This window comes from Aristolochia californica, unplaced genomic scaffold (genome assembly GCF_029961685.1).
Source record: "Aristolochia californica isolate CCGP_79_NKW_82.1479 unplaced genomic scaffold, dmAriCali1.0.hap1 SCAF_12, whole genome shotgun sequence".
NCBI classification, from domain to species: domain Eukaryota; kingdom Viridiplantae; phylum Streptophyta; class Magnoliopsida; order Piperales; family Aristolochiaceae; genus Aristolochia; species Aristolochia californica.
Window position 1 is genome coordinate 23,932,937 of NW_027181793.1, and position 12,350 is coordinate 23,945,286.

Genomic DNA, 12,350 nt, shown 5'->3' on the forward strand with positions numbered 1-12,350 from the left:
GGAGCAACGTTCACAAGTTGATCGAGACAAGTTTGGGGAAAATTACAAAAACGGGACAGAGGGAGGAAACCGCGGCTGGGCGAAAGCGTCTACGCCGTGTCGGGGAGAGTCTGGATTTATCGGAAGCCACGTAAGCGCTGTTTTCCGGAGACAAGGAGGTCGTGCGGCCGTCTGGCGAAGAAGTCTCGCTGGATTATGATAGGCGATAGATCCCACGTGCCATCTAAGAAGCGTGTGGGGAAGCCATGCCATGTGATTTCGGCTTCTGCGACCGTGGAAGCCGAAAAACAAACATTTTTTTACTTTTTTCTTTTTTATGCAGTGGCCACTGATAAGCCAATTATTGCTGTAAATATATTTTTTAAGAAAAATAAATAATAAAGGCTTTTTAATTTTTGATTATTAATAGGGGATGATAATTGCTTAGATACGGCGCCGCATTTGTGGAGAGAAAACGTCCAGGGCCCGCGCCGTTAGAGAACGTGACGTGTCATCGAAGATCTGCAGAGTGGATCAGCGGGAGGAGTGGAGGGGAGACGTTGGATGCGTACTAAATTTGGACAAAACAGCGTCGAATGCGCGAGACAGCTGGCTGAGGTACGCTTTTCGGCGATGGTCTCGTGCGGGGAGCGAGGTTTGCCGGGAAACAAATAAAAACTACGAAAGTACCCTCGTAGCGCGTATGAGATTCTTTTGATCGAGTCAAGATTGTTTTTTGTCGCCCTGAGCCACGTTCATCGCTTTCCTTGTGGGACCGGTCTCTTGTGCTGCTCACTAGGCAGTTTGATTGTTCCAGATTCGTTCTAAAGACATGGTCAGTATCAGTATTGTCTAAAGAATTGGAACCATGACCGAACGGATCAAATTAGGTCTATTGGTTCTAACGGTTGAAGCAATTGACTTTGACTCAATCAAATATATAGATGGGTTAGTTTTGTATCCAATTAATCGATTACCCGATTATATATAAAATTAATTTAATAATTTTTATTTAAGTGAATTTATATTTTTTTACATGAAACATCATTCTAATTTTTTTTATTTTAAGTATTATTTTAAGAATATCATTCTATATATTTGACTGACATTGTTCTTACGTGATATGATAATGTAATTTTTATCCTTTTCTGATTTTATAATTTTTAAAGATATTTTTTATTATTATTTCTAAATATACCTATAATATTAGATATTGATATACCATAAATAATTGTACAATGTTCAGGGAAAAAAATATTAAGTAAAGAATGGCATGTCTCAATTCATCAAGCGTCCGGTAAAGTCTACCATGACTCACGTAAGACTGGGTCAACCTAACGATATGTAGTTATGTACAATTATACTCGATCAAGTTATGATTGGTAAGCCTTCGTAAAATTGGGGAGTAGTTAAACCTTGATTGCACATGATTTTTCATTTTTATCTATTTTATAAGAGTGTTTTACTTGTATTTATAATAATATCCTTACTTCTATTTTATTATTTATAAAATAATAAATAAATATAATATAAGATAAAAAAAGAAAATACAAATAAATAATGTTTTAAGTTATTTAATTTTAAAATAATGGTTAAATAAAAAATTGCATCCACCTAAGTAAGTAACATGTAATGTCCTATTTTTTGACTGTCTTAACGCCTGACATGAAACAAGATTTTTGGTATCAAAAGGTTTAAACCCTAAACCCTGAATTCCATATTTTTACCCAAACCTTATTCAATTATGACTTGAGACTTGCTCGAGTCTAGTACAAATATTGCTTAAATAGCTCCAAAATAGCGATGAGCAAGTCAAATCAATTTTAGGGGGGTTAGTTCCCCAAATAGATTTTTCAAGTTCAAGTTTATGTCCAACATGAAGATCATGTCAGTCATGTACATGAAGATCATCTTCGCACTTGGTGTTAGTGTTGACGACCTCATATGCACTGGAAAACAATTTCCAGTGTTAATGGCCTAACATGAGAAAAATATAAAAAACAAGAGAATCTCTAAACCTTTACAGTACACTTAATTACAACATAATACTTAAACACCAAATTAGGTAAAACAACCATTATTACTACACGAATAAGTTATTTAATGTATAATTAAATATATTAATATATTATTAATTAAATTAGATATTTTATTGTGCATTAATATGGTAATTACATGAGCCAATGAAATATGTACATGATTAATTACAAATAATAAATAAATAACAAAAACGAAAGTAATACATTGAGTTATTAATTTATTAATAACATATGATATACTTTAACTTAAAAATGAATAATTTAAGAGAAAAAATTGATCTAATCATAACTTTAACACACTATATATTTGTACATAATATATTTTATGTATTATTAATTAATAATATATTATCACAAAATTTAAAACATTGGTTTAATTAACTATAGCAATCGGATAATTATGCCAAAATAATTTATCAAATATTTATTTTAACTATATTTAAATTATGACTATTAAATCACTATTTTAATATAGTAATTGTAAAATATATATATTAAATAAATAAAAATAATTATCTTATGAATAAAAATAATTATTTTATAGATAAAAATAATTATTTTATAAATAAAAATTATAAATTAATGATTTTTATGAAGATAATTTAATTTTTCCTAACTTAGGAAAAATTAAACCATCGTCGTCTTCCTCAACGGCGAGCCAGCAGGCAACGGCGACGGCAATGGGGATGGGCTAGTAGGCAACAGCGACGGTGGTGGCGATCCGACGATACGCTGAGAGGTAGAAGAGAGGGAGGCCGAGAAGCTCTGCAACAAATGCTCGACCTCCCGTGCTCTGCGACGGAGGTCGAGAGGGAGAGGAGAGAGAGGATGGTTGTTAAACCGAAGCTGATGGCTGAAATCAAAGCCGAATGGGGAAATTGATGACGAATCGAAGTAGAAATTAAAAAAATCGAAGCCCAAATGTCAAAATTGAGCAGGAGGTTCAGAGGGAGAGCGAGTCCGAGATGGAGAGAAGGACACCGAAAGGACGTTCGCAGCGAGATGGACGTCGTAGAGAGGGAGACCTGAGAGGGACGGTGGAGACGAGAGAGGGCTGCGGGAATGAAATGACAGAGAGGGTGTGCGGGAGAAAGAGCCCTGAGAGACAACCCCGTGCGTGAGTCATGTAGATAATTCTCAAAATCGGGCGGAAAACACTTTCCGCCGTTTACTCTTGGGACATGAACTCCCGAGTTATGGATGTTCATGTACATGACATGAATTTTGGTATTCCATAACGACCTTAGGACATGAACTACGTAATGTGTATGAAGATCATGTCCTGAGTCATGTGCACTAACCATCCCTTAGTGCATCTAGATCTCATCTAATTGGGTCAATCCAGTCAGGGATAGCTCAGCCGACCCAACTCAAACCCGACATTTTTGGGCCAAATATTTTAATGGCCCATTACCTGAAAATAAGGAGGCCAAAAGAAAATCAAGTAGGCAAACCATTAATGAGCTTTTCATCGGGCTTTTTATCTTTACCCATAGGCCCTTCGTCTCCCCTTCCGTATCTGTTTCCCAGTTTCTTCATCAGCTTTTGCAGTTCCTGTGTTTCTTTCCAAGCTTTGCTCAGTGACAATGGTTCATCTTCCTGTTGAGGGAGGAAATTGACAGAACGAAACCCTCCTTTTGTTTCTTCTGGAGAGATAAAGAGGCTGACGAGAACCACGTACGTTTCTTTCTGGACTAGTCTGATCCTTTCAGAAGCTTACGGGCGACGTCCTTCTTGTTTCCTTCAGAAGCTTGTCTCCTTCCACCCTTCGTAGATCATTTTCTAGCTATTCCTTTACACATCATGAATAGGAATTTCAGAATCAAGCATCATCTCAAGGCACCTGACTCATGGTCTTTCAGATCGAGAAGTTCTACCTGCACACTTTTACTTCCAAACAGCTACATGGCATCGTGAGTTGTCTTGTCCTACAAATATTCAATCTGGAATCAAACACAAATCTCAAACTATTCTGAAGGAATCAATTACTCTCCTATATTATTCTACAATCTGAAGAGAAATCGATTTCATGAAGCAGATTTGATCGATGATTTTCACGTCATGCTCAATCGGTCAGAGAACAAGCATGGCAAATTGGCAACTTATCAGATTCGAAAAACGAATCAAAAGCACGAGCACAGTTAGGGTTTACTACCCTTTGCCCTGTAAAGAAGAAAAACTACTGTAGTGTCCACAAGTAAATCGCCATGTAAGGTACAGGACAGAAAGCTGGAACCGAAAGCGATATAAGAGCCCTTGATCTTTTAATTCGGTTCTGTACTGAATTCGGAAGTAAATACGTTTCGGCCTGGCAAGAAGATGGCCAGATCTAATTTATTGTCTTCGTAGTTTGATTTTGATTTCTGGTTCTGGGTTTTGCATCCGTCGAGGTAAGAAGTGTCCGTTGGATGTACAAAAATGGCATAATTGTGTCTTTTTCTCTCTCTTATCGCCACCGAACATTTAAAGAGGCTCATCTTTATTCATCACGAACCAGACCCGTAAAAGAGATTTGCTCTTGGAACAAACACTTCGGAATCCAAACCAGTTTGGTCGATGCTGTGTTTGAATTTCCGGAGTTCCTCAAATTTTCACAAAAACAAGAAGCCTTATCACTTAAATTTGACGTAGTTTGATCTTAGACCAACATGATACTAAAAAACTTCCATTTTTACTTTTTTTCTAGCTGTGTCCTCATTCGACATAAACACAGCCTAGAACAAAGGAAAAAGCAAAATGGACGTCTATCTTAATTTGGAATTATGGAGTTGTTCTTCTCAAAAAGAGTAGGAGATCAAGCCCCTTTGTTTCTCCCATACACTGAATTCTTGTCACCTTTCAATGTCCTCCATGCATATGTCAGGCTCAGAGAGGACACTGCCCCTCAAACGAGTCCCAAAAGTGAAAAAGAAAATATTCTCCACCACCTAAAAACCAAAGAGAACGAAGGGCTCAAAATGAAATGACTAGCGTCGAACACCGGCAATCATTCCCTGAAAGACGAGAGAATGTGATGTGATCACAATGCGCCAAAGCTTTGTGGCCATGGAACTTGGGAGACACGGTGAGTCCCACCGCCGGGAAGATATTAAAAGCCAGGACATTTAATGATACGTTCACGGCTACCTGTATTTTTTAGTCGATCGGTCGTCCTCTTCTTCCTGAGCATGTAAATCAGAAAAATAAAACTCTTCTTTAATGGTGGGGGGCGCTAGACTTAAAGCCAAACGAGCGTATTGATCATCCCGCGGTCACTGAGTGCGAGGCTTCCCTGCTCTTTTCTGCCATTTTTTTAGTGGCCTGGAGACACGAGACCCGAAGAGAGATTAAAGGGGGTGCAGAAGATAAATGCACTAAATTGGAGGAAAAAATGAAAAGAAAGTTCACAGAGAGAATTCTCTCGGATCGAAAAAGCTACTCACCACATGAGTTAAATCGAGAAATCGTCTTGCTATTGTTTCCGTTTAACTTGCGCCTTGTACGGGGGCTTATCTCTACTTTATCCGAGATTGGAATGGGAAGGATATATACGGATATCCAAATTTTCTCCTTTACTTTCTGGATTGGCTTCTTCCCCGGTTCTTCCCCTTTTTCCCCCTCTATTCACGAAAGACCCAAGAAGAAGTTGATTCAGAACCATCAAATGGAAGTTAAAAGTTCTGTAAAATGGAAATGGGATCTTTCTTGTTCAACATAAGCTTTATAATAATAGCTTCAGCAATGGTCAAAGATCAAAGAAAGAAGACAGAACAGATCTACCTATCCAGGCAACTTTCTTCCATGGTATACTCTCTTAAAGAAGACTTTATAAACTGAAGCTGAGCACTTGGGACTGAATCTCAAGCCTAAACAAGCCTTCGAGATCATGCTTGAGATTATTACCTAATCAAACATGTAAACATATAACAGGAAAATGATTTTGGATTCATCATGCTGCAGTTATCTAAGCTTTTGTGTAGGTTTTACCTTATAGCAGTTCCAAACAGGGGCTGTATGTTCACACGAGAACTGGTTGATCCTTGTTACCATCTCAGCATGCTGAGAAGCATAAAAAAAAAAAAAAAATCTCAAAGGGGTTGGACCCAGTGCTACTCCCTTTGAGACAAGTTTTTGCTAGTTTAGAGCAGTACTAGCACATGGCATTGTTTCCTTCAGATAAAAAGGTGACAACAAAGCATGCCTTGTATAGTGAAGGCTAAACATAACAATTGAGACCCTAGGTAGAAAAACAGATGTCAACAAATCAACAGTTCTGTATCTCAATAATTCTCCTCCCATGTAATTTTCTTTTAGTTATTCATTGCCCTTAAAAAGGTAGCAAATCTAAAGTATAAATTTACTGTCATAAATATAGCATATCACTAAGATCACAAGAGATGGAGAGAATTCATAGGAAACATGGTTCATGAACAATATCCATGAACCCAAATATAAATAGTCAATGAAGGCAGGTCAGGTGTCAAGTTCTTAAGTAATTCAACAAAGCATGGCTTCATAGTCTACACACCCCATCGTTTGAGATAGGTCATCCCAAGGAAATAGTCTCATAGTTCAATACAAAGATCAACTACCAACACAAAGGACTTCTGATACCATGTAAGATTTGATTCAAATATTTGTAATCACGACGAATTGATAGTGAGAATTTACATTGAATTTATACATAAAATTTACATCGGTAATTGGGTTTTTCTGCCTTTTGGCTAAGTGGTCTTTTGTCTCTGATTCTGGTAATGGAAGCCTAGTCTTCGGATTTCTGTTATGGCGGGATATCCTTCACAAGAAATAGTCTCATATGTAAGACAGCTAGCCAATGCGACCCGAAAAGGTTAACCGATTAAGTGGGACCAAGGACCCACATTTACATCATAGTTCAATACAAAGATCAACAACCAACATAAAGGGATTTCATTCTTTTTTACTACTACTACTATTGTAACTTCAAAACTTAGTCCTTCCTTGTGGGTGCCCAAATGCTTTCTGCAGGTATTCTTACACATAACATGCATAAAGAGGGCTTGGGTCCTCCGGGAAACCAACCCTTCAGGAATAAAAAAGGATCAGGAAAGAACTGAACCAATCTTCTTGCATGTGCTCAGAAGGATTGGCGCCAATGAATAAAGAACAGTGTCAAGGACAAACATGATTTTCTGGAGATATCTTGGGGGGCTTACCAGCACTCGTTCCGATTTTTTTAATTCTCACGGGGGAGAGAACTTTTATACATATTTATTACGGGAAGTGGACAAGGGATGGAACTTGATGAAGCAGCTTTTATCCCTTCTATCCCGTCGGCCAAAGAGGACAAACAAGAGATCCGATACTGTTTTGCTCTTCTTCTTGTTTTTTTCCTGCTTCCAGTCAAACGCTTCTTCTTATCTCAACTCATGCAGTTTTTCTCTAAGCCTTGTGTACGTTTGAACTCTTTCCACTTTTTGATTTGTCTTGGCAAGAACGAATTGAATTAAAGCCATTTTATTCATCAGCTAGGCTTAAAGAAGAGACCATTTCTAATTATCATGCTTTGGAGAAGTGACTGTAACACATAAGATAATAGCATAAATTACATTTTAGGTAATTACATTCACCTAGGAGATCAAAGCATGACAAGTACATATACTGAAACTATATATCCTTTTTATTTGATATTAGATATTGGAAATGAATATGCCTACTGTGCGTCCTGACACACGAAGCTATGCAATTCACATGAAGTCAGATTTTAATTAGCACAAACAGGTTCATTTAAAGCAACTCCAGTGCTCATCAGAAACAAAAAAAAAAGGGTCTAAAACAGTTGCAGCTTGTAAGAGTCTAGTGTACCATTAAAAAGAAGAAAAGAAGAACTCAAAAAGGTCTTCCTTGCAACGAGTGAAAGCTTCTCCTTCATCGAAGGCCTTTGTTGAGAGTGAACGGATGGCAAAGTGGCTTTGATCCCATCGGGGTCCTACACATCAACATTTGTTTGTCCTAGAATGAAAATGATGGGGATCCAAGACTAACTTAGGGCAGGGTTTATAGGATAGATGAATGTCAAACAACTTATAACCAATAGATCGTTGCATTATTTCGAGAAAGGCCTTTCTTATTTGCGAACATTTTCAAAAGTTGTAGGAGACCATGGCCTCCTAGTGCATAATACATGAGCTAAGCTCATGCTTGGCCCTCAAACTAAAAAAATGAAAAGATTTTAAATTAATTGAGCGATGGGAAAATAGAGGAACCGTGTCAAAGTCGGAAGCATTGCACCAGTTGTACATAACTTGAAAATTAGTCATATTAATAAAAGAAAAACCAATTCCCTTTTCACCAACAAATTCCTAAATGAATAATAACTTAATTAAGGCCCCTGTTAGTGCAACTAGCTAGTGCCTTACTAGGAAATTACATGGAAAATTTTAAATTTTTCCAAGGAAAATTAAATAGACTTATTAGTGTCTTTTCTAGGGACATAAATATAAATTAATAATTAATCTCGTACATTACCATACCTATTTGTTAAATTTTCAGTAAAATAAATTTCAAATACAAAATTTAATATTTTTATCTAAAAAAAAATTGGTCTTGTTAAACTCAAACTGAATCATTGAAAAAAAATAGAGTCTAAGAAAACTATTTACAAATAAAAATAGGGAAAGACACATACAAAAAAATAAGAAAAATGACTCTCTCAAAGACCAGTTTGACTTAGTAGGCATTAACCCAAAACAATTTTGTTCCATACTCTTCTAAAATAAAAAAAATAAAAATTATCCTACTCATATAAACTAATAACTCAAAACATCATTTCTGCCCATGTAATCCAATCATACTCATATCAAACATTTATTGGAAGCCAATAAGAGAATAGTGTTATTGTAAATTTAGGGTTGGGTTAGGATAGTAAGTTGTTTTTATGTCAATGTTGGTTCATTTAAGGGTTCACTAAGTCATTATGGGTGTTTCTCCTTATCGTAGTTCATTAAGTGGTGAGGAATGACGCTTCTTCCTCACTTTTCATGAGTTCAGTCATCTCTTTCCAAGATACATTTCAGCTTTGTATACCTAACCTAATGAATCTACTCATGCATGTAAATGGCCATAAAAGAAGATATCCAAAAATTTACCCATTTTACCTAAAAAAAATTTTGATTTACCTCCCAAGATGTTTTAATTTCAATGAAATCTAATAAGATCAAGTTACTGACCCTTAGTTCCTTCATGTCAAACATGCAAATTTCTAAAAGGATCAGTGAACAACTTCCTAAACACCAGCCTGATCCTCAAACCAAAATAGCAATTCAGACTTCCATTAAAATCTATTAACAACCCTTTCACTTATCCTATGAAAGCCTCACTGATAGATAACAGAAGAATTATTAGACATCTCCTAACCAAATAAAAAGTTAAATTCATATTGGGGATGACAATAGCAAAAGATAATCAAATTCCTTGCTCACCTTCCGACTTTTTTTTTTTTTGGGCATTCCTTATGGTAGCAGTTCAAAAGAGAGTGAAAGGAAACCGCAACATGCTTTATTGTTTCATCTTAACAAGTTGTTCTCCTAATAGTAGCTGCTTCCCCCTCTTCCCCAGCAAACTATAGTACCGTTTCTTCGAGTAGCACAATTCCGATTTGCCTCTAATGCTAAACTAGTAAACTCAAAGGGCTCGCCTGAAGTTAAATTCAGCTGCTTAGAACTATTATTACCTTTAAAAATTAAAGACCAAAAAGCATCAACACTGCAAACATGAGAATCATCAACAACAAGAGTGGACATAGAGTTAGCATAGTCCACTTGCATCTATGTCGTAATGTGGCCACTTCCCCAGCAAGCAACCCAATTGTTATTCACCAAAATTTTGCAAGAAAACTGCTTCCCACTCGTGATAGACTTTAGCACCATGGGGTCAACCTGTCGCAACCCCAACCCCCAACATACACACACACACCTAAGAATCCCCGAAGTGTTCTCCACCGCTCAAACCTGATCATCTCCGACACCAAAGCTCGTCAAAGGCATAGAGCCATCATAGATCTGCCTTCATAAAAAATTGGAGTCCCAACAAATGAGGAAAACCCCACCGAACACCAACCCACATAACGAATTCCATTCTCTAGCAATGGACTCAAAGGAGATGTTAGGTGCAAGGGGAGAGACCACCCCTCCGAGGACACATGAGACAGACTGTGATGCTTTCCCAACGAGGATGCCACTAGTGCTAGAGACGATAACGAGGGTGGAACAGGAGATGAGAAGAGAGCTTCGAGGGTAAAGAGCATGTCCAAGAGAGGAAGACAACATCACTATAGGAGAAATTAGGTCAACCAAAGTCGGCCCAATGTTTTTCCAAGTGGTAGTTTTCTAGCATCTCGTGGCCGAAAATCCTTACCTAGAAAATCATTCAATTTTCTGGAAGATATGCATTTCCTAGAAAAGTGGGGCACTAATGAATCCAGGTAACACATTTCTACCATAAAAAGCTTTTCTTGCTTTTCTTGGAAAGGCATTGATAAATCCAGGAAACGCATTTCTACCTGGAAAGACTTTTCTTGTTTTTCCTGAAAAGGGAACTAATAGGGCGTCAAGGTTTTGTTAAACAGTTCCAAGACTTCAAATAAAAAAATAAAAGAGAGAGTTTGATCCAAATGACTTCTTCCCCAAGTAAGAATATTGTTTAATTTTCATGAATATTACTCTTAAACCCCAAAGTACATTGTTTAGAGAAATAAGCTTATCATGCCATTGTATACTTAATAATCCATTTTAACTTCCTTAAATAAGCTCTAATTTTCTCCATTCATATAAATGTAACAAAATTTTATCCTTTAGTTAGTAACTTTCCAAATCTGGATCCCTTATTTGACAAAAGAGGGGGAGGGGGGTGTTGTGGGGTTTCAACAAATGAACTTAAAGCTGCTTAAGTGAGGTCACTCTCAAAGGAAACCACTTCACAATTTGGTCATCAATGGAACCTGTAAGCATCACATGGCTGACAAATGAGGTAATTTCGACAGGAAATAGACATTAACCTAGAGATGTGGGAACCTAATGCTCTTGATAAATGTTTATCATACCTACAGCTTGGGAACACATGCTTTTGAATTCTATTGTGGAGACATAATTATCTCGCCTCTTTTTTTGTGCTATAAATTTTCAAAAGTTAAGGTGATCATAGATTTTTTTTTCACAAGAGGGGGAGGGTAGTGAGGAGTGATCATGAAATTCAAGGATGGGGAACCTGCAACTAATTCTAATTTTTAAGGGCTAATAGTTGTTTTCCATCTAAAAATACTTTATATTTTTGCCCTAATAGGCAAAATCAAACTCGATTTTTAGATCACTATTCATGCCCTTGTGAATCAAACCTTTTGATCTTAAAAAAAACACTTGAATTATTAGTTTTGGATAGCATTAGTAGAAAATATTTATAGTGCTAAGAACTCTTTCTTAGAAACTAACATGAGACTAATTATTTTAGCACTCAGTGCAAAAGGTACATAAGCATCCTCTTTGTACTTAACTATTAGCTAGGTTCTTGTAAGGGTGCCTAAATTAGGATTTTAAGGATCACAATGCTTGTCATCATGGAGCAAGGGGCTAAATGGGGTAAAATTGTAGTCTTTTTGGTCCACTTAAGAGTCAAGAAGATGCTCAAACAATGGCCCACATATTAATAGTTCATAAGGGTGTGAACATGTGGTCCATACATTGGTCAAGTTGACACTAGTGTTGGCTGGAATGCAAATAGACATTCACCATAATCATCACATGAGGCACAGATGGAGGTGCATCAAATTAAAGGACAAACCTTTAGAGATGCACTTGCAAGTATTGTTCCCTTCTCTTTTCAATGGGTTGCCTTTTGGGGGTCAAGAGAATATCATTCTAAATAAAGAGGATGAAGCATAGAGTTTACGTATTCCAAATAGTAACTAATCCTCAGAGACTGTTTGCGTCGTCATTGGAAAAGAAAATTATGAGAAAGACATTTTTATTTCCAGTTAAAAAGATTTTCTTGCATGTGAAACCTAATATCCTCTTGGTAAATCTTGTGGGACGAGAAGTTTTAGGTTGAAAACTTTCGGACAAGAAAGAAGTTTTGATCTGCTTTCACTTTTTTTCCAATGGTTTTTTTACAAGCAGGCACAGACAACCCTAATACAATTAAAAACAGATTAGCTTTCCCGATCAATTTGGTTTCCCCGTGTTCTTCAGAGAATTTGTTTGTGAATTGAGAATAAAATTAAGAAATAAGATTGGATAAAAAAAAAACCATTAATTCTGCGGCTAACTCGAACAGAACTGCCATGGCTGCTCCTCATAAGGGCTGAGAGCAGCCTCCGTACGT